This window comes from Anabrus simplex, chromosome 5 (assembly GCF_040414725.1).
Source record: "Anabrus simplex isolate iqAnaSimp1 chromosome 5, ASM4041472v1, whole genome shotgun sequence".
Taxonomy (NCBI): Eukaryota; Metazoa; Arthropoda; class Insecta; order Orthoptera; family Tettigoniidae; genus Anabrus; species Anabrus simplex.
Window position 1 is genome coordinate 304,995,769 of NC_090269.1, and position 18,441 is coordinate 305,014,209.

The 18,441-nt window shown below is 43.4% G+C and overlaps 1 protein-coding gene and 2 non-coding genes across 3 annotated transcripts in view; 2 read left to right on the plus strand and 1 right to left on the minus strand.

Annotated features, from left to right (window-relative positions):
* The window catches only part of LOC136874020 (proton-coupled amino acid transporter-like protein CG1139), a 206,297-nt gene that overhangs the window by 31,867 nt on the left and 155,989 nt on the right, over positions 1-18,441 (plus strand). The gene's annotated exons all lie outside the window — the stretch shown is intronic.
* TRNAY-GUA (transfer RNA tyrosine (anticodon GUA)) lies at positions 5,945-6,036 on the plus strand. Its single transcript is given in 2 exon segments — positions 5,945-5,981; positions 6,001-6,036. It is a non-coding gene; the product is annotated as a tRNA-Tyr (tRNA).
* TRNAE-UUC (transfer RNA glutamic acid (anticodon UUC)) lies at positions 6,956-7,027 on the minus strand. Its single transcript has one exon. It is a non-coding gene; the product is annotated as a tRNA-Glu (tRNA).

Sequence of the window (18,441 nt, forward strand, 5' to 3'; positions counted from 1 at the left end):
TTTTGAAATCTGGCTGTTAATTGGTAAGCGCAGTTGGTACAAGTTCACTTGAATGTTCATCAGTTAGTTCAGATCGATATTTAGATTTAATGAATTTAAGCGTTGAGTACAGTGATTCACATACATAAGTAGTCCCAAGTCTCAAAGATTGAGATAAGTCTCTTGGCACACTCCTTTGCTAGTGGGTATTTTTCTTCTGGAACATTCTTCCAAAATTCTATGGTAGAAACGCCACTTCGTTTTGAGTCCTTTTAGTCCTTCGTCCTCTTGCAGTTCTTGTAGATCCAACACTACAACTGCTGTATCCTTTGTCATTGGTGATGAATCAGGACAGCTACCAACCACAACATCAACAGAAAAAGGATTTTTCAGGAATGAAAATTAAGGTTTAAGTGATTCAAATCATTAAATCTGTCAGTGATTTCTTCAGCAAGGCCAGACATTTTACTCATGTAATCTTCTGTGTCCACCTGAACGTTAGGAAGGCTTTCAGTAATTTTCTTCAAACATTTGAAATGAGAAAATGTTTTAGTTTGAAAGTCTTTGCCAGAAAGCTTTAACTTGCTATGAAAGCTAAATACAGTCTGGGCCAAATCAGAGATAATTTTTTCTCTTCCTTGTAAATATATGTTTAGCGTTTTCAAATGCTGGACCACATCTGTAAAAAGAGTCAAATGTAACCACCATTGGGGGCCATTAAGTTCAGGGAATGATTTTCCTTTTTCTTCCATAAACTATTTGATTAGATCAAGTAATTAAAAAATGCCAAGGACATTGCTTACTGATAGCCATCTTACTAAGCAGTACCAAGATAGGCCTACATCATCAGGAAGTCATCATTGTTCATATCTTCTATAAAAGATTAGAACTGTCGGTGTGTTTTTGGCACATTAGCGAATACAGTTCACAATTTTTACAACTACCTGCATAATATGTGGGTACTGAAAATATTTTGCTGCTAAATGTTCTCTGTGATTAATGCAATGTAAGGTAGGAAATCAGGAAATGATGCGTCAGCATTTAAAAGCCCAATAAGCCTTGTTTCGTGCCAGTTATATACGGTGCACCATCAGTAGCAATGCTGACAATATTATCGATAGGCACTGAGCTTTTCTGTAAAACACCATCCAGGGCTTCTTTAATGTCACAACCACGAGTATTATCCTTCAAAGTAACCAGGTCTAAAAGTTCTTCAACCACCTGCAAGTGCTTTGACACATACCTCACAAATATGGCTAATTGTGGTTAATATTTGATATCAGTAGACTCGTCCAGAGCTAGACTTGCTGCTGAGCGCTCGCTTAGATTTTTTCGTAAATTATTTGAAATATCCGCACTACTAACAGAAACTCGTCTCTCTATTGTGTGTCTAGCAGCGGGCATTTCGTTGATCATTTTCTGCAGTTTCGAGTTCTAAAACAGAAATAACTTGTGCCATGTACTTCTTAATAAACTCCCGCTCTGTGTAAGGCTTTTTTGCTTTTGCAATGTTAAAAGCCAAGATGAAGCCAGCTTCGGTTTTCAAATCTACTTCCTTGGTAAAAATTGGCATAACCCTACTCTGATCATGAAGTTTTTCCTTTAGTGATTTCAGTTTGGTTTTCCTTAACTGAGATCCAACAGGAAAATCTTTGTTGAAACCGCTGTGATTAGTGTCATGATAGCGTTTTAGATTACTGGCCTTGAACTGTGACAAAGTTATTTGACACCAAAGACACATTGGCTTCTTCCTACCAGTCTGTATTAAAAGCTCGATTCTCCTCTTCATATTTACGCTTCTTAGACAGCATTGCGAATGTTCGGACACCAGGCCACAACTGTACTGAAACAGCACACAACTGTACACAGAAAGTTAGGCACTCGCTACTGCCTACCCGTGAACGCGACTGGCTTCACCTCATGATACTGACTCACTGACACACTCTCCCGCTCAAAGCACTATCTAACGGAAGGCCCCGGAACTATCTTCACCTCCCATCTCTCACCACTGACCTAAATCGCTAATAATGTTAAGCCAAACATCGCTGCTACTGACTGCCGACGGCCGCGAGATTTTGTTAGTTTCCATTAATTATATCTTTAATTTTACTCTAAGGTTGGTGTCAAGAGCCGCGCTATACTGACTCAAGAGCCACATGTGGCTCGCGAGCCTCGTTGTGGCCAGCCCTGGACTATAGTGTCATCAGCTCCGAAGAATCTATCTTAACATAGTTAAGACAGTGTCTCATGAAAACTCAACTGTATAGAATTTCCTGACGAGGAAGAGATTGCTGTATCTTCCAGATCGTTCCGCCATTTCACCACTATATTAAAACCCTGTTAGAGTGTACATAACGCACATTATAAGTCTACACGACCTGATGCATCATCATCATGATGATCAATGGCTTACGCGTCATTTTCGACCTTCTGTTCATGTTCGCCGGTCGCGCACCGTAGATTGCTCCATTCAGCGCTCCTAGTGGTGAAACTGGTTACTCTAAGTAGTTGGACCCGGCCGACTTGATGCATCGCTCTGGCTAGGTATATTCTGTAGGACGCAGAGTAGATCTAGACTTTCGATCATGTTATGTCTGTTATCAGGTTTTGAAGATTGCAGTACGGTTCTTTGTCATGTACGGTGCTGTTAACGTATTTTGTGCATCCTTCTGAAATAAATGTACCTTTTACAAATGTTCCCACACCTTGTGGGATCGCGGGTGCGAACTGGGTCGCACATGTGGATTTGGCTCTATTTTTACAGCCGAATGCCCTTCCTGACCCAACGCTATGTGTAGGGATATAATCAATATTGCGTGTGTCTGCGGTGGTTAGTTTTGTGGTGTGTTGTCTGAATATGAAGAGGAGAGTGTTGGGACAAACACAAATAACCAGTTCCCGAGCCAGAAGAATTAATCACACGCGATTAAAATCCCCGACCCGGCCGAGAATTGAACCCAGGACCCTCTGAACAGAAGGATTCAACGCCGACCATTCAGCCAAGGAGTCGGACAAATACCGTGAAAACACCGTTGCCTACGTTATAATACAAGGCCTGGAAATAGAGCCCGTAAAACGCTATGGAAGTGATTGCACTGAGGTTCAATGCCGGGCCGCTAGGATCGCTTTCTTGCCCCCTGTCTACCAGGCTCGCGCCTTTAAACGTGTTCATTAACTGAGTTGGTGGTGAGTGTATTATGTATTTGTCTGATGTTAAGCATTCGCAGTTCAGTCATGGTTTATTCACGAGAAATTAAAGGTAGTGGAATTTCGTTTCACAAGTTTCCAGTGAACGTTCAATGTTGGAAACATTATACAGAGGAAGTATTACGCATGAGATACGGCTTCAAGCTGATCGAAGTAGGCCTCTGTTCCTAAGGTTTGATCGGAGTTACGTCATAAGAATCGGACGATCCCAAAATTTGTCACTGGACTTTTTTAAAACTATGCTACCGTGACCGGCAATCATTTGAGAGGCATCTTCAAACTCAGAAATCTTAAATTAGGAAACCAACGAGGAAAATAATTTGCCCAACAAATTTCACGAAAATGAATGTAGCAAGAGCTAAAAATATTGTATTTTTCCCTGAAACAATCTCTGGTCTGAAAAGTATGGAGGTGGTTTTGTCCCGAGAGCATAAAATACAGTTTAAAATAAGCCATTTGTTTTATGGAGCATTTTATTAAATTGTTCAATGCACATAACGTCTGCAATACCTCACATGGGACATATTCAGGAACGAGAACAAACGAGCATCTTTTAACCGGGCGAGTTGGTCGTACGGTTAGGGGCGCGCGGCTGTGAGCTTGCATCCGGGAGATAGTGAGTTCGAATCCCACTGTCGGCAGCCCTGAAGATGGTTTTCCGTGGTTTCCCATTTTCACACCAGGAAAATGCTGGGGCTGTACCTTAAGTAAGGCCACGGCCGCTTCCTTCCAACACCTAGGCCTTTCCTATCCCATCGCCGCCATAATACCTATCTGTGTCGGTGCGATGTAAAGTCACTAGCAAAAAAAAAAACCCAGCATCTTTTAGTACTGAAGATGAACTCCTCAGTTGGTTAATTCATGATTTCCTGTCATATATTAAGAAACTTAAAATGCATTCAGAGAAAGTAAAAAAGAATCATGAGAGAAATGTATCAGGCATAGATCTTGACCTCCCAGTCCACTGTGGCCTGCGTAAAATACCTCATAAATATACATTTGCATTATGCATTGACGAGGAACCTAACGAGCTATGACATCGAGCTCTTCTTCAGCTACCTAAGACGCAAAGCGGAATACAATGACATTATGGTTCGTGTGGCAAAAGAAAAAAACAGACTGTAAAGGCTGTTTAGAACATATCTGTTCTCCAGCTACTGAAAGTCCAATATTGTGTCTTATTCGTTTTCAAGATCGAGGAGCCCTCAGATACCGAAAATCATCGTCTGTGGCATTTCTGCAGTGAACGACGGAATTTGTCACTTTCGCTACGCAGTACTTGTCCCGAAGAGAGTTACTAAAAGGTGTACGTTTATTTTTTCGAAAGACATGTTCAACACTGTGGCATTTCTGCAGTGAACGACGGAATTTGTCACTTCCGCTACGCAGTACTTGTCCCAAAGAGAGTTACTAAAAGGTGTACGTTTATTTTTTCGAAAGACATGTTCAACAGTGAAATTAAGTGTGGAAAGTGTAAAGGCGACAAACCACCTCTTTTTCTACTATGAAAATTTCTGAGACCTCTGTTAGACAACATTGTTTCGAGCCACTCAAGTAGAAGAGAGAAAGTTTTGAAACTTGATAAGAAGCCCCTCAGAAGGAAAGTTTTGAAATTTCAATGACATATCCAAGCCAATGCAGCACCGCTCTATAAATAAAGTACTGTCAATACTCGCAAAAACATCCAGTTCTTTTTATTTGGGATATACTTTACTTATTGACATATACGGCCATGCGAATACAAGGGGGCAAGACCGCGATCCTAGCGGCTGAATGGTGAACTAGGAAGCAACCCGTTTCCACGAGTGCATTTCAAGGCCTTGTGTTATAGCGTAGGCAACGGAAAACACCTATTACATAACCTACTATTGTCTGAAACATTCAGCTGATTTTTTCTGTCTAGCACGCTTTTAACATTTCTTGTTTACATTCAATCTTACGAAAATCTACAACTAAAATCAAATAATTCATTCAAATCTGCTGCTCTCCTGTCGTGCTTTCCCACTGTGGATGGGGGCGGTAGAATAACATCCGCGGTACACACTGCCTGTTGTAAGGGGTGACTAGAAGGGTACCCAGAAGCTCTTAACTTGGGAGCATGGGTTGGCGACCACGGGGCAATTAGCTGAGCCCTGAGCGCTTACTTGTGTCAGGCTCTTCACTTTCATCTATCCTATCCAACCTGCCTTGGTCAACTATTGTTCTATTCCGACCCCGATTATTAGGTATCCAGGCCTAGGGAGTCCTTCATTTTCACCCCCTTCATAGCCCTTGTCTTTCTTTGACCGATACCTTCATTTCACGAAGTTTCGGACCCCTTCCAATTTTTCCTTTTAGTTACCGGTAGTGTTAATAGAGGATGGTTGCTCAGTTGCACTGCCTTTTAAAACAATAATCACCACCAACCACAACTTCCGTCCTGGCACGGCCATCTTGAGATATATATAATATATATGTTCGAATATAGCTAATAACCCGAATCTATTCGAAAATACGGGATACTCCAAGAGTGACGGTGTTATTCTGTCAACAAACTAATTCAGCCTTTGAAGTTTTGGGATACGTGGCGTCATATGCAACAAGCTCAAATTACTTATTGTTTACTATTCTGGGCTGTGAATCTATTAAATAAAAACGAGGAAGAACAATATTGTTTTATATATGCAGCAAATTAAAACTAAATTCTAACTTGTTCAGACGACAAACTAGTTCATGCTTGGTAATGTTTATGCTGTCAACTTACCCTCCCCTTTCGTCTCCTCTGGTAGCTCAGTTGGTAGAGCGGTGGACTGTAGTGGGCAAATATCATCAGACATCCATAGGTCGCTGGTTCAAATCCGGCCCGGAGGAAAATTTTAATTCTCTCCTGTAGATATTTAGTGGTTGCTAACTGCTGATGTAATTGAATGCAAAGAAGAATTTGCGTGTTTCACTTCGAAAAGCAAACTTTTTTAACACAAATTATTTTCTGCCATAATAGCATTTATAGAACTTTTACAGCAAGTTGATTAAAGGCTATCTTTATATACTGTAATTATTTTGGAAAATGTATTCCAAATGCTCCAGTACTTAATCATCATCATCATATGCAGTTTCCAGCTGTTGGCCAGGTCTGCTTCATAAGCCTCCCCAACTCTTCTTGTCTCCCATTCTCTTTTACCACTAGAGTATGTGTATGACATAAAACTAGATCAGGTATAAATTTCTAGGTCTTAGAGTACAAGGACTATCGAAAAGAAAGCGTAATCATAGATCTTTTTGACTAGTTAATTCGCATACTCATGTCTAAAACGAAAGAAAACACTTCTATATTTTTTGAACGAGTTTAGATTATAACATTCACTGCAAATTGGCCTAAAACACATAACAGAACTACGCAAGTTTATTGGAAAAGTGTATATTGGGCAATGTCTAATAAAGAGAAAGATGATAAATGTTTCCCTATGAGGTTTAATAGCTTGGGGACGAGTTACACAACGTTCCTCCGAATTAGAGAGTCCGCTCAGAATTTGACAGGAAGCGTCTACAATTACGCAAATATTTCGGCGATGATTCACTATCGGATTCGATCACATGGATGAAATACTGTCCTAATTAACGAACTGGTCTAGGAATGAACATAACGGAGTGTATTTATTTGAGCTGTTTGAAATTAGGCAACATACGTTTCCAAATTACTTCACCGTTTGAAAAAGCATAATAAGTCACGAAATCACTTAGTCATATATCGTTTTTCATGTAATTCGATTTAATTCATTTCAAAAAAAAATTCCGGTACCGGGAATCGAACCCGAGCCTCCTGGGTGAAAGCCAGGTATCCTAGCCACTAGACCATACCGGACATGCGTGGTGGATGTAAACGTTCAGTATATAGTAAGCAGTAAGTTATGTATTGCAGATTTTGGCTTTTGGTAATTGTGTTTTTGCTTTGTTCAGTTTTATTGGTAGTTTACACCAGGCAAAATATTAATGCAGTTTAATTTGTACCCTGGTAAGCTAGAAGTTACCGTGATTCGTACGATAGTTCATTTATATTTTCGTACCGTTGTCCGTTGAGAGTAAGTTGCTTTTTACCAAGTTGTCATTATTTGAAGCTGATACCTACTCTTGTTTTGTCCCTCAGATGTTAGAACCCTGCCTTTCTGAGTCCAAGTTGTCGAGATCTATCCCAGCTCAATGCGATGTACCGTACCTATTGAAGATTCTTAAACATACCAGCCTCCTCTTGGTGAAATTACCAGCACGTAAAATCAAACTTGTGACTGTGAAACAAAATCTCCGGTAACTCGCATTTCTGAAAACCGTAAAAGGCAGACCTTCAGTGGAACGTAAGACCAGTAACATTTGCCCCTCGAAACAACAATCACCTCCACTATCACCAATTCGTCACTGTGTCTTGCTAAGAAGCGCAAAATTGCGCGATCAAAATTCTCTTGTACTCCGTCTCTATGGTGTAGTGGTTAGTGTGATTAGCTGCCACGCCCTGATGCCCGGGTTCGATTCCCGACTCTGCCACGAACTTAAAAATGTGGTACGAGGGCTGGAACGGGGTCCACTCAACCGGGTCCACTCGCCTCGGGAGGTCAACTGAGAAGATGAGGGGGAGGGGGTCGATTCCCTCCTCAGCCATCCTCAAAGTGGTTTTCCGTGGTTTCCCCACTTCTTCCCTTCCCCTACAAGGCCGCTGTTCAGCATAGCAGATGAGGCCGTCTAGGCGAGGCACTGGTCCTCCTCCCAGTTGTATCCCCAGGACCCAAAGTCTCACGCTCCAGTACACTGCCCTTGAAGTGGTAGAGGTGGGATCTCTCGCTGAGTCTGAGGGAAAAACCAACCCTGGAGAGTAAACAGAAAGAAAGAAAGAAGGAAAGAAAGAAAGAAAGATACAGACAAGGAAGAGGGAAGAAAGCGGCCTTGGCCTTAAGTTAGGTACAGTCCTGGCATTTGCCTGGAGGAGATGTGGAAAACTACGGAAAACCACTTCGAGGATGGTTGGAGTGGGAATTGATCCCTCCCTCTACTCAGTTGACCTCACGAAGCCCTCGTATAACTTTTCAAATTTCGTGGCAGAGCCGGGAATCTAACCTGGGTCTCCGGGGGGAACCACAACATCACAGAGGCGGACTCAAAATTCTTCTTATTTTAATTTTTGTTTCTCGTTGAGTCCGAGGGAAAAACCAACAAACATTTAAAAACAAGATTATGTTCTGTGATTACCTTTGCTGACGACACTTTGTAGTGTTTACAGTGCTTTGTATCTTCTGGTATGGCCTAGAACCTTTTTTTTTTTTTTACTTTCATTGATGCGTCTCAGTATCATCCTTGGCCATGACGGTAATTAAAGTGGCGAGGTTTGAGCGATGTTAGTAACGCCATTCCTGATGCAGCCAGTCCTTATTATAAGGCCCGTTGGTGCGTGCGTTTCACTAGGTTGGCAGACTGTTATGTAACAGCAATTTCTGGCTCAACGAGGAAAGCAATAGGAAACTACCTTGCTTCTCATTCCCTTAGTACATCTCTTCAATGGTGACTAGGCCATCTATGACAGCAGATGGTGAAGCTTTTCAGGGTGAAACTAGCTTGCCGGTAGTATACTTAGTATACATATTCTGTGTGTGTTTAGGGCGTTTAAGTTGCTTATATTTGCATTGATTGTGCTCAGAATCGTGTACAATTGCAAGAAAATTCTTCGTACACACTATCATATTTTAAATCTAGACAGTATCAACATTTCGGGAAGGTATTTTCATTTCCTTCAGCTCTCTGTAAATTTTTCTTCTAAATGGTTTTGTTGCTTGACTGCCATCCTCTAATTCATCTCAAAAAATTTATAAACAATTATTAAAATAATAAGTACATATATTTTTATACCGTATCGTTAGTGGGCACATACACATGTATGTTATTTGTACACAATCGTCTATCTGTACTTTCGATTTTTTGGCTAATATGTACTTCGTTTTTACCTCAGAGAAGGCATATAATGTGTTGTATCACCTAGAGTCTCGTACTACCTTATTTCTAGTCCGGTGGACCTATCCAAATCCTAATCCTATTAAATACACACTACTATTAGGTACTACTACTACTACTACTACTACTACTACTGCTGCTGCTGCTGCTGCTGCTGCTGCAGAAACACTGGTTACAAAACAAGTGTTGACATTTTCAAGAACACAGGGATGCTGGCCTAAAATGTCCTAACCTTTTTAATCCCATATGTCAATAAAATGTCTGAAACAATTCTAGGGAGAGTTCCTAGATATCTGGCCCAAAATTGGTCAAGTTCAGTCGAAGATTGGCACTATACTGTCGTAAGAAATATACAATTCGTGACGATTTTCAATGCTTCTTCGAATAATTCGAAAATGTCTCCTATCAAGGGGAGATGCAGAATCGAGACAAACTACTATTTCCATTTTCAGCCGACTGTCCCTTGAAAGCTTCCGTAGTGTAGCTGTCGTCAGGAGTTCAGCTGCCGTCAGCTGCTGTCAGGATGGTGACCGACAACAAAAATACCTGGACAATGTTGAGATGGACGGCAAACAATGGTATGATGGTAAACGGTAATGAAAAGTCAGGTGGTAAATGAATTATCGGTCCACACAGAAGGACGTGGATTCAGTTCCTCGTCAAGAAATCGAACCCCACTTCTGAGGAGGCACATAGACCTGAGGTTCACTTGCCACTTGCCCGATAACACTTAATGTGAAACCCTTAAACAATTTCACAGTGGTGCAGAATCATCGAAGAAATGTCACCTGATTTAAAACATTTTTATGGCGCCCTTTTCTGTACATTTTAAGCAGGCTTGTCGATTTTCAAACATAAGTAATAACGTTATAGTTGCTTTACGTCGCACCGACACAGATAGGTCTTATGGCGACGATGGGACAGGGAAGGGCTAGGAGTAGGAAGGAAGCGGTCGTGGCCTTAATTAAGGTACAGCCCCAGCATTTGCCTGGTGTGAAAATGGGAAACCACGGAAAACCATTTTCAGGGCTGGCCGACAGTGGGGTTCGAACCTACTATCTCCCGAATACTGGATACTGGCCGCACTTAAGCGACTGCAGCTATCGAGCTCGGTAAACACAATATTCCTCCTCTCTGCTGTGCACTAGCTGCAGTTGTCACATCTTGTTCTAAAAAGGACAGTTTTATTTTCTTAAAGGCTGACGTTCGTCAGGAAACACACTAACTCACTTAGTGCCGAAGTTACGGATAGTGGACCACTGCTCCAAGGGCCTTCATGGCTTGTACCGAGATGACTTTGCTTTGTAGGCAAGTGTTATTCATGTTAAGACTAATAAGCTTTAAGGATGGTTCAGCTTTATACACTTGGCAACGGACATACTTAACTAAGCCAATTTCAGGTAGACTGCACAACATCGTACATCATACGGCAGGTTGCCAGCACGTGCTACTGTTACGGCAGTTCGACAGAGATTTGTAGTTACAGGCTGGTGAACGGTTCACGTGACTACAACAAACAGATGACTGGCGCGTTGTTTGTAAAAACCTTCACTGATTCACAAGGTGCAGCTAAATTAATTTACCTTCTTGTAAGGACATATTGTGCTAAGTCTAAACCGAAACTGGATTGTGTGATATGGTACTTTAAAATATGCTTAACACGGTCAGGTGCAATGAAACACATTGCAATTCAAAAGGTCTGGACATTGAGCTAGGAAGTAAATCTTGACCAAGAGACGGGTTTCTCTCACACTGCTGGCACAGAAAAATGTTTAAGCATTATTTATGTTGTTCCCCAGTGTTGTGAAGCAGCAATCAGTAAGGTGACTTCCTCACGAATAATCACTTTCTCCCAGTGATGTCAGTCCGGAGCAGTGTACGAGGGCCGTACTGTATTGTTTTACACTTTATTTGTTGTACTTCCGGGTATGGTTCACATTTCACTTTTAAAGGTGGTGACGTGTAATTAGTGTCTTGTTCCACCGTTTGGTAGCAGCACACGCATAGGGGTCAACCAACGAGCTAGAATAACATAGAGGGGCTGTATGCCTGTCATCAGCGCTCCCTGCTTGAAGCAAGTTGATAAGGGGCAGCCATGTTAACGGTTGTCAAAACGAAGTGAATTGGCGCGAGAGCATATGTTGAGGTGACAGGGAGATCGTGCATGCCAATTTAATTCCCCAAGTTTTAAGAAGTGAAAACATAGATTCTCGCTTTCAAGAATGCCAGCCGTAAACTCAGCGTATGGTTGTACTAATCGGAGTAATAAAACCAAGGATATATCGTACTTTAAGTAAGTATTACTGAATTATAGCCGAGATTCCTTTTTGTAATTTCTGTTTGTAATTAAATCCATTGTATTGTTTACTTAGCGAAAGTACGGATAGCCACGGTAATTGTTTATCGAATTTTGTTTCAGATTTCGTTTAAAGAACAAGGAATTAACGGAACAATGCGTTGTGAGGGTGAAAAGAGATAAATGGTATCCCACTCAATTCAGTTGCTTATGCTCTGTACATTTCCAGCCCTATTTAATTTTCATTCACATTTACAAATAAAGGAAATGGAGCGCCCACCACCAAGAAAACGTAACCACAAAAAAAATTTTTAAAAACCACTTTATCGTTCAAACGTACACCAAGTATGGTAAATACAGTATTTTACTGCTATTTTCGAAATGTATACAGCCTTTATTGTAGATGTCTGTTGCCACACTTCATAATGGACAACTTTCAAGCTTACCTTTCAGCTAGTAATCCCAGTATGATATGGTAATGGGAAAAACATGATATCCTCCCTATATTATAATAAATAATTACACTAAACGATTATTGTGGTAAAGTATTCATGGGCCGCCTCTGTGGTGTAGGCCTACTGGTTAGCGTGAGCAGCTGCCACCCCTGGAAGCCCGGGTTCGATTCCCGGCTCCGCCACGAAATTTTTAAAGGGGTACGGGGGCTGGAACGGGATTCTATCAGCCTGGGGAGGTCAACTGAGTAGAAGTGGGTTCGACTCCCACCTCAGCCATCCTCGAAGTGATTTTCCGTGGTTTCCCACTTCACCTCCAGGCAAATGCCGGGATGGTACCTAACTTAAGGCCACGGCCGCTTCCTTCTCCCCCCGCCCCACAAGGCCCCTGTTCAGCATAGCAGGTGCAGCACTCCCTCACAGTTGTATCCCCCGACCCAATGTCTCACGCTACAGAACACTGTCCTTGAGGTGGTAGAGGTGGGATCCGTCGCTGAGTCCGTAGGAAAAACCAAGGATAAACAGGGTAAACAGATTAAGAAAGGAACACAGTACCCATGAGGATGCAATAATTTTAAAAATATGAACAGAATGAGGTTGTAACCTATTGTAGGTCCCTATGATTTTAAGGCTTCCTGTCATAAATATTTATGTCCATCGTTTTTATTCTAATTTACGCTTAACCACAACAGCCAAGCAGGGTAACGCTCTTGTTCCGATTTCGAGGCCTATTCGTATGTCACTGTGCGATGATTTCGAACTACTCTACAATCAACTGATCGTGATGTTGGCCTCGTGCCGCAATATGATGAAGTGGCGGTATTCGCTTTAATGCTTCAAGCTTTCGGCAACGGTCTTTAATTCTCCCCCAGTGATTCTAAAATGCGTATTTTCTACACTTTTCGTCATTTAAAGGCCATGCCCCCTTGTTTGTGTGACAACAGGAAACATGGCGGACGTTCGTTCTATTAGCTTCACCCAGGCAGCGCTTCCGCCTCTCTATGTTATTCTAGCTCGTTGGGGTCAACGAATTCACTCTCCATAGCCATTTCATAACAACACTGTCAGCGTAGGAGCAGACAACATGGAAGGCAACCGTCAGGGACAGCGCTATATGTACGACTTGGTTCCTATGGAAAGAAGGCGTGACCACTGCAGAAATTCATCGGCGCTTGGTGGCAGTCTGTGGAGAACATGCGCTGTCATGGAAAACAGTGTCCGGCTTCACGACTAAATGGTTAGCGTGCTGGCCTTTGGTCACAGGGGCCCCGGGTTCGATTCCCGGCAAGGGCGGGAATTTTAACCATCATTGGTTAATTTCGCTGGCACGGGGCTGGGTGTGTGTGTGTTGTCTTCATCATCATTTCATCCTCATCACGACGCGCAGGTCATCTACGGGTGTCAAATCAAAAGACCTGCATCTGGCGAGCCGAACATGTCCTCGGACACTTCCGGCACTAAAAGCCATACGCCATTTCATTTCATGGAAAACAGTTTACAACTGGGTGGAAGGTTGGAAAACAGCACACATCGGTGGACAAGGAACTAGTTCTAGAAGAAATGTGACAGTGTCAACACCAGCCAACATTGCCCGGGTCGAACAGGCCATCCAAGGAAACAAGTGAATCATACTTACAGAAATGGAGGCAGCCACGGGAATTAGCCAAAACATCCTGCAGCGGATCGTGCACGGCCACTTACAGTTGAGGAAGGTGCCATCCTAGTGGGTGCCTAGACTCTTGTCTGCAGACGAAAAGCAGAGGCGTGTGGACGTGTGCAGATAACTTTTTCAACGCCATGATCAATATCCAGCCGACTTCATGGCTAGGCTTGTGACTGGTGATGAGACATGGCCCCATTACCATGAGGCACAAACGAAACATCAATAGATGCAATGGAAACATATGGGCAGTCCACCGCCAAAGAAATGTCGAACAGTGCCGCCAGTTGGCAAACGAATGGCGACAGTGTTCTGGGACACAAATGGCAACGTCCTCATTGACTGGCTGGAATTTGGGTCCACGATTAAAAGTGCATCATATGTAGCAACGCTTAAACGCTTACGTTGTGCCATTCAAACTAAGCGGGCAGGAACATGGGCTAAGGTTGTGCTCCTGCAACATATCGATGCCCGGCCTGCACTAGCCGAGAGACCACCGCTGCCATTGATCAAATGGGATTCACGGTGTTGTCACACTCACCATGCTCTCCCGACTTGGCACCAAGTGATTATAACCTGTTCGGGAACATGAAGAAAACACTGCGTGGCCGCCGATTTGCGGATTTTGCAGAACTGGACACAGCTGTCAAGGCATGGGTACGCGGCACTCCAAAAGAACGGTTTCAGGAAGGTCTGAAGAGACTGACACGTCGATGGCAAAAGTGCATACAGTTACAAGGAGATTATGTTGAGAAGGTGGACGTAACAACTGATGTGTAATGTACTTCATTTGGGCAGGAAAAAGTCAAGCGTAAAACAATACAGTACGCCCTTCGTAATTATACAGTACTAAGTGACAGATTTAATGCGTTGTGATACTGGGATCTTATCGGCTAAATGTTGAGCCACGTAGATTCTTAAATCCGCCTGTTGCTATTTCTTGGTGGATGAGGTATAGAAACTACTGAGGTATGCTTAGTAACGATACTTGGAGCACGACTAATGCATTTCAGTATTTATCAAAAGTACTACTCGTAGGGCCAGTTGTGCTGCAGTAGCATTTTTGGCCCACTGAGGAACCGAACCAAACCAAACCTTACGGCCGAGAAGCCATGGTCTACCAAGCGACCGCACTTCAGCCCGAAGGTGTGCACATATTACGAGGTGTTGTGTGGTTGGCGAAGCCTCTCGGGCGTTATTCTTGGCTTTCTAGACCAGGGCCGCTATCTGACTGTCAGATAGCTCCTCAGCTGTACTCACTTAGGCTGAGTGGACCTCGAACCAGCCCTCATATCCAGGTAAAAGTCCCTGAACTGGTCTGGAATCGAACCTGGGGCCTCCAGGTGAGTGGCAGACACTCTACCCCTACACCGTACCGACTGGCCCAGTAACGAAAGCAATGGCGAACTACATCACTTCTCATCTTGCATAGTAAGCCTTACTTTCGAGCCGCCATTAGTTTTTGTCGTTTCCCTATAACCGCATAATCTTTGGCGGTGCTATTTGAGGACCCAACCAACCTTCAGGATAAAGTTCTAACAAACCAACAGAAAATCACCAAACACACAATAAGAACCAGATCCTTAAAATATAAGGAGAATTATGAGGGTATTTCGTGAGCTACTCCCCGTCGCATGAGTGCCAACACGTGATAAGTTGTTTTAAAATAGGAATAAATTCAATAATATTTATGTTCAGGCCGTAAAATATTTCAAGCTTCAAAGATTCATGAAAAGTTGAGCGATTCCCAAGGGTATTTGTTACTTGCTGGGAAACTAATGTACAATATTGTTACGTGCCAGCCCCGTGGTAGCCCCTTTCGATACTTCCAGGAAGGGGATCTCCCAGCCGGCTTGTGGGGTGGAGCCGGCCTTTCAGTGAATTGTTCTCGTCGGCTGTCTTACATCTGAGTTTCTTGGAGATTCAACGGGAATGTTCCGCTTCTAGCCACCTCACGAATGCTCTGGCTCGCATTACACGAGCTAAGAAGAGGGAGGCTAGTCGCGGACAGTCAGTCAGTGTTGTGCTCCGTGGTGGAGTCAATGTTGGTGCTGGACTCGGAGTGAGAACTGGGCTCCGTGGCGGAGCTATAGTCAGTGTTGGACTCCGCGGTGGAGTCAGTGTGAGACTCAGTGTGTTGGGATTCGGTGGCTGGGCTGAGGGTGACAGAGATGTTGGCTGTTGCTAGTGTCCCACCGAGGTCTGTTGTTTTGGTGTCAGAGGATCCAGTGAGTAGGCGGACTGGAGACGACGGAACGGAAGACTGTGTACTCCTGAGAGTACTGTGTGCTTGTGTAATTCTGTGGACTGATGATCACCGTGCGACAGCGAGGGAAGCCGCTATTGTGAGTGTGAGGTAAATGGACCTGTGTTAATGTTCGCTGTTGTGAGTATCGTCCTCCTGTTGAATACTGTTGAGCTGTTGATGTAGTTGTTCACTGCATGTGGCTGTGTGAATTACTGGACTGTCTCTCGAGTCGAGCCAAGGAATAGTCATCATCTGTTGTGTAGCCCGTAGCCCTGTGTTCAAATCCAACGGTCACACACAGCTGCTGTATGAGGTGGCTGGAATGGGGAAGTGAAAGTAATGATTGACCGTCCCCAGGTATAGCAACGGGCCGGACCACCTACTGTGGCATAAGGAAGAGAGACTTGTGTGTGTACTGTATTTATTTGGTCATACTGAAATAAATTAGATTAATAAAAGAGACGCTGTCTTATTCGTAACGATATACTTTTGCACAGAGACCAACCAAAGAATTTAAATTTAATCTTTGTAAAGTAACTGAAGAACAATGTTTAAGTTAAGAGGCCCGGTCAAGAGAGTGCGTAATCACAGTTGGCATCATTAAAAATAGGATTGAGTAGTATAATGGGAGAGTTCGGCCGCCTCCTCCGCCGCCCGCCTCCTCCTCCGCCGCCGCCGCCGCCCGCGGGAAATTTGAATTTTGGTGGGAAATTTGAATTTTGGCGCGAGATTTGAATTTGTAAACAAAGCCACGTGCTTTTTGACAGCTGTCATCGACAACAACGCATCGCTAACCTCACTGCTGCCATCTTGACGGGCCTAAACCTCACTAGTGCCAACTTAACCTAACTAGCATGAGGTAAACAAAGCCACGTGTTTTCTGAGAGCCACGTGCTTTTTGACAGACAACAACGCATCGCTAACCTCAGTACTGCCATCTTGACGGGCCTAAACCTCAGTAGTGCCAACTTAACCTCACTAGCGCGAGGTAAACAAAGCCACGTGCTTTTTTGACAGCCATGTGCTTTTTGACAGATTTGTAAACAAAGCCACGTGCTTTTTGACAGCTGTCATCGACAACAACGCATCGCTAACCTCAGTACTGCCATCTTGACGGGCCTAAACCTCAGTAGTACCAACTTAACCTAACTAGCGCGAGATAAACAAAGCCACGTGCTTTTTTGACAGCTGTCATCCGCCATCTTTAAACTACAGAGCACCGTGCTGCCCTCTTTCGTCACCTGTCATCGGCAGTGCTGCCATCTTGACGAGCCTAAACCTTAGTGCTACCAACTTAACCTCACTAGCTCGAGATAAACAAATCCACGTGCTTTTTGACAGCTACGTGCTTTTTTGATAGCTGTCATCCGCCATCTTTCATCTATAGAGCGCAGTGCTGCCCTCTTTAGCTACTTACCTTTGAAATGTGGTGGCGGATAATTTGAAAAATGCTTTTCGACAAGCAGCCATCTTTAATCCAGAGAGAACAGTGCTGCCTTCTATGTGGTGGCGGCAAATTGAAAAATTCCACGTGCTCTTGTTTGAAAACAAACTCACGTGCTTTTTTGACAGCTGTCATCTGCCATCTTTAATCTATAGAGCACAGTGCTGCCCTCTTTAGTTTGAAATGTGGTGGTGGTAAATTCCACGTGCTCTTGTTTGGAAACAAAGCCATGTGCTTTTTTGACAGCTGTCATCCGCCATCTTTAATCAACAGAGCACTGTGCTACTATCATGCGGGCAATTTCATCACCTGTCATCCGCCATCTTTAATCCACAGAACACCGTGCTGCCCTCTTTATGGCTACTACCTTAAGCACGTAGTAGCGGGCAATTTGAAAAGTTCTGTTAGCTATCATCCTTCATCTTTAATCAAGAGAGCACCGTGCTGCCATCTTTAGCTAGATACCTTTGAAATGTGGTGGCGGCAAATTGAAAAATTCCACGTGCTCTTGTTTGGAAACAAACTCACGTGCTTTTTCGACAGCTACCATCCGCCATCTTTAATCAACAGAGCATAGTGCTGCCCTCTTTAGTTTGAAATGTGATGGCAGCAAATTCCACGTGCTCTTGTTTGGTAAACATAGCCATGTGCTTTTTTGACAGCTGTCATCCGCTATCTTTAATACAGAGAGCATCGTGCTGCCCTCTTTATCGTAGTAGATGTAAATTCGTCACCTGTCATCCGCAGTGCTGCCATCTTTAGCTAGATACCTTTGAAATGTGGTGGCGGATAATTTAAAAAGAAAAATTCTACAGCAGCCCTCTCTCGACGCTAATTGCATAAGATGGCGGCTATACATGACTCCTTAAGGCTGCTTACGCAAGATGGCTGCTATACACAGGTTCTTATGAGACGCCCTTGGGATGCTTGCGCAAGATGGCAGTTATACATGGCTCCTTATGAGATGCCCTAGGGATGCTTGCGCAAGATAGCGGCTGCTCTTATAGGACGGCTTAAGGGTCCTTGCACAAGATGGCTTGAGACGCCCTAAGGATGCTTGCGCAAGATGGCGGACACAAGATGGCGGCTATACATAACTCCTTATGAGACGCTTTAAGGGTGCTTGCGCAAGATGGTTGCTACTCTTAGCTTAGAGGCTAACGTGTCGTGATAGTTCGATTCATT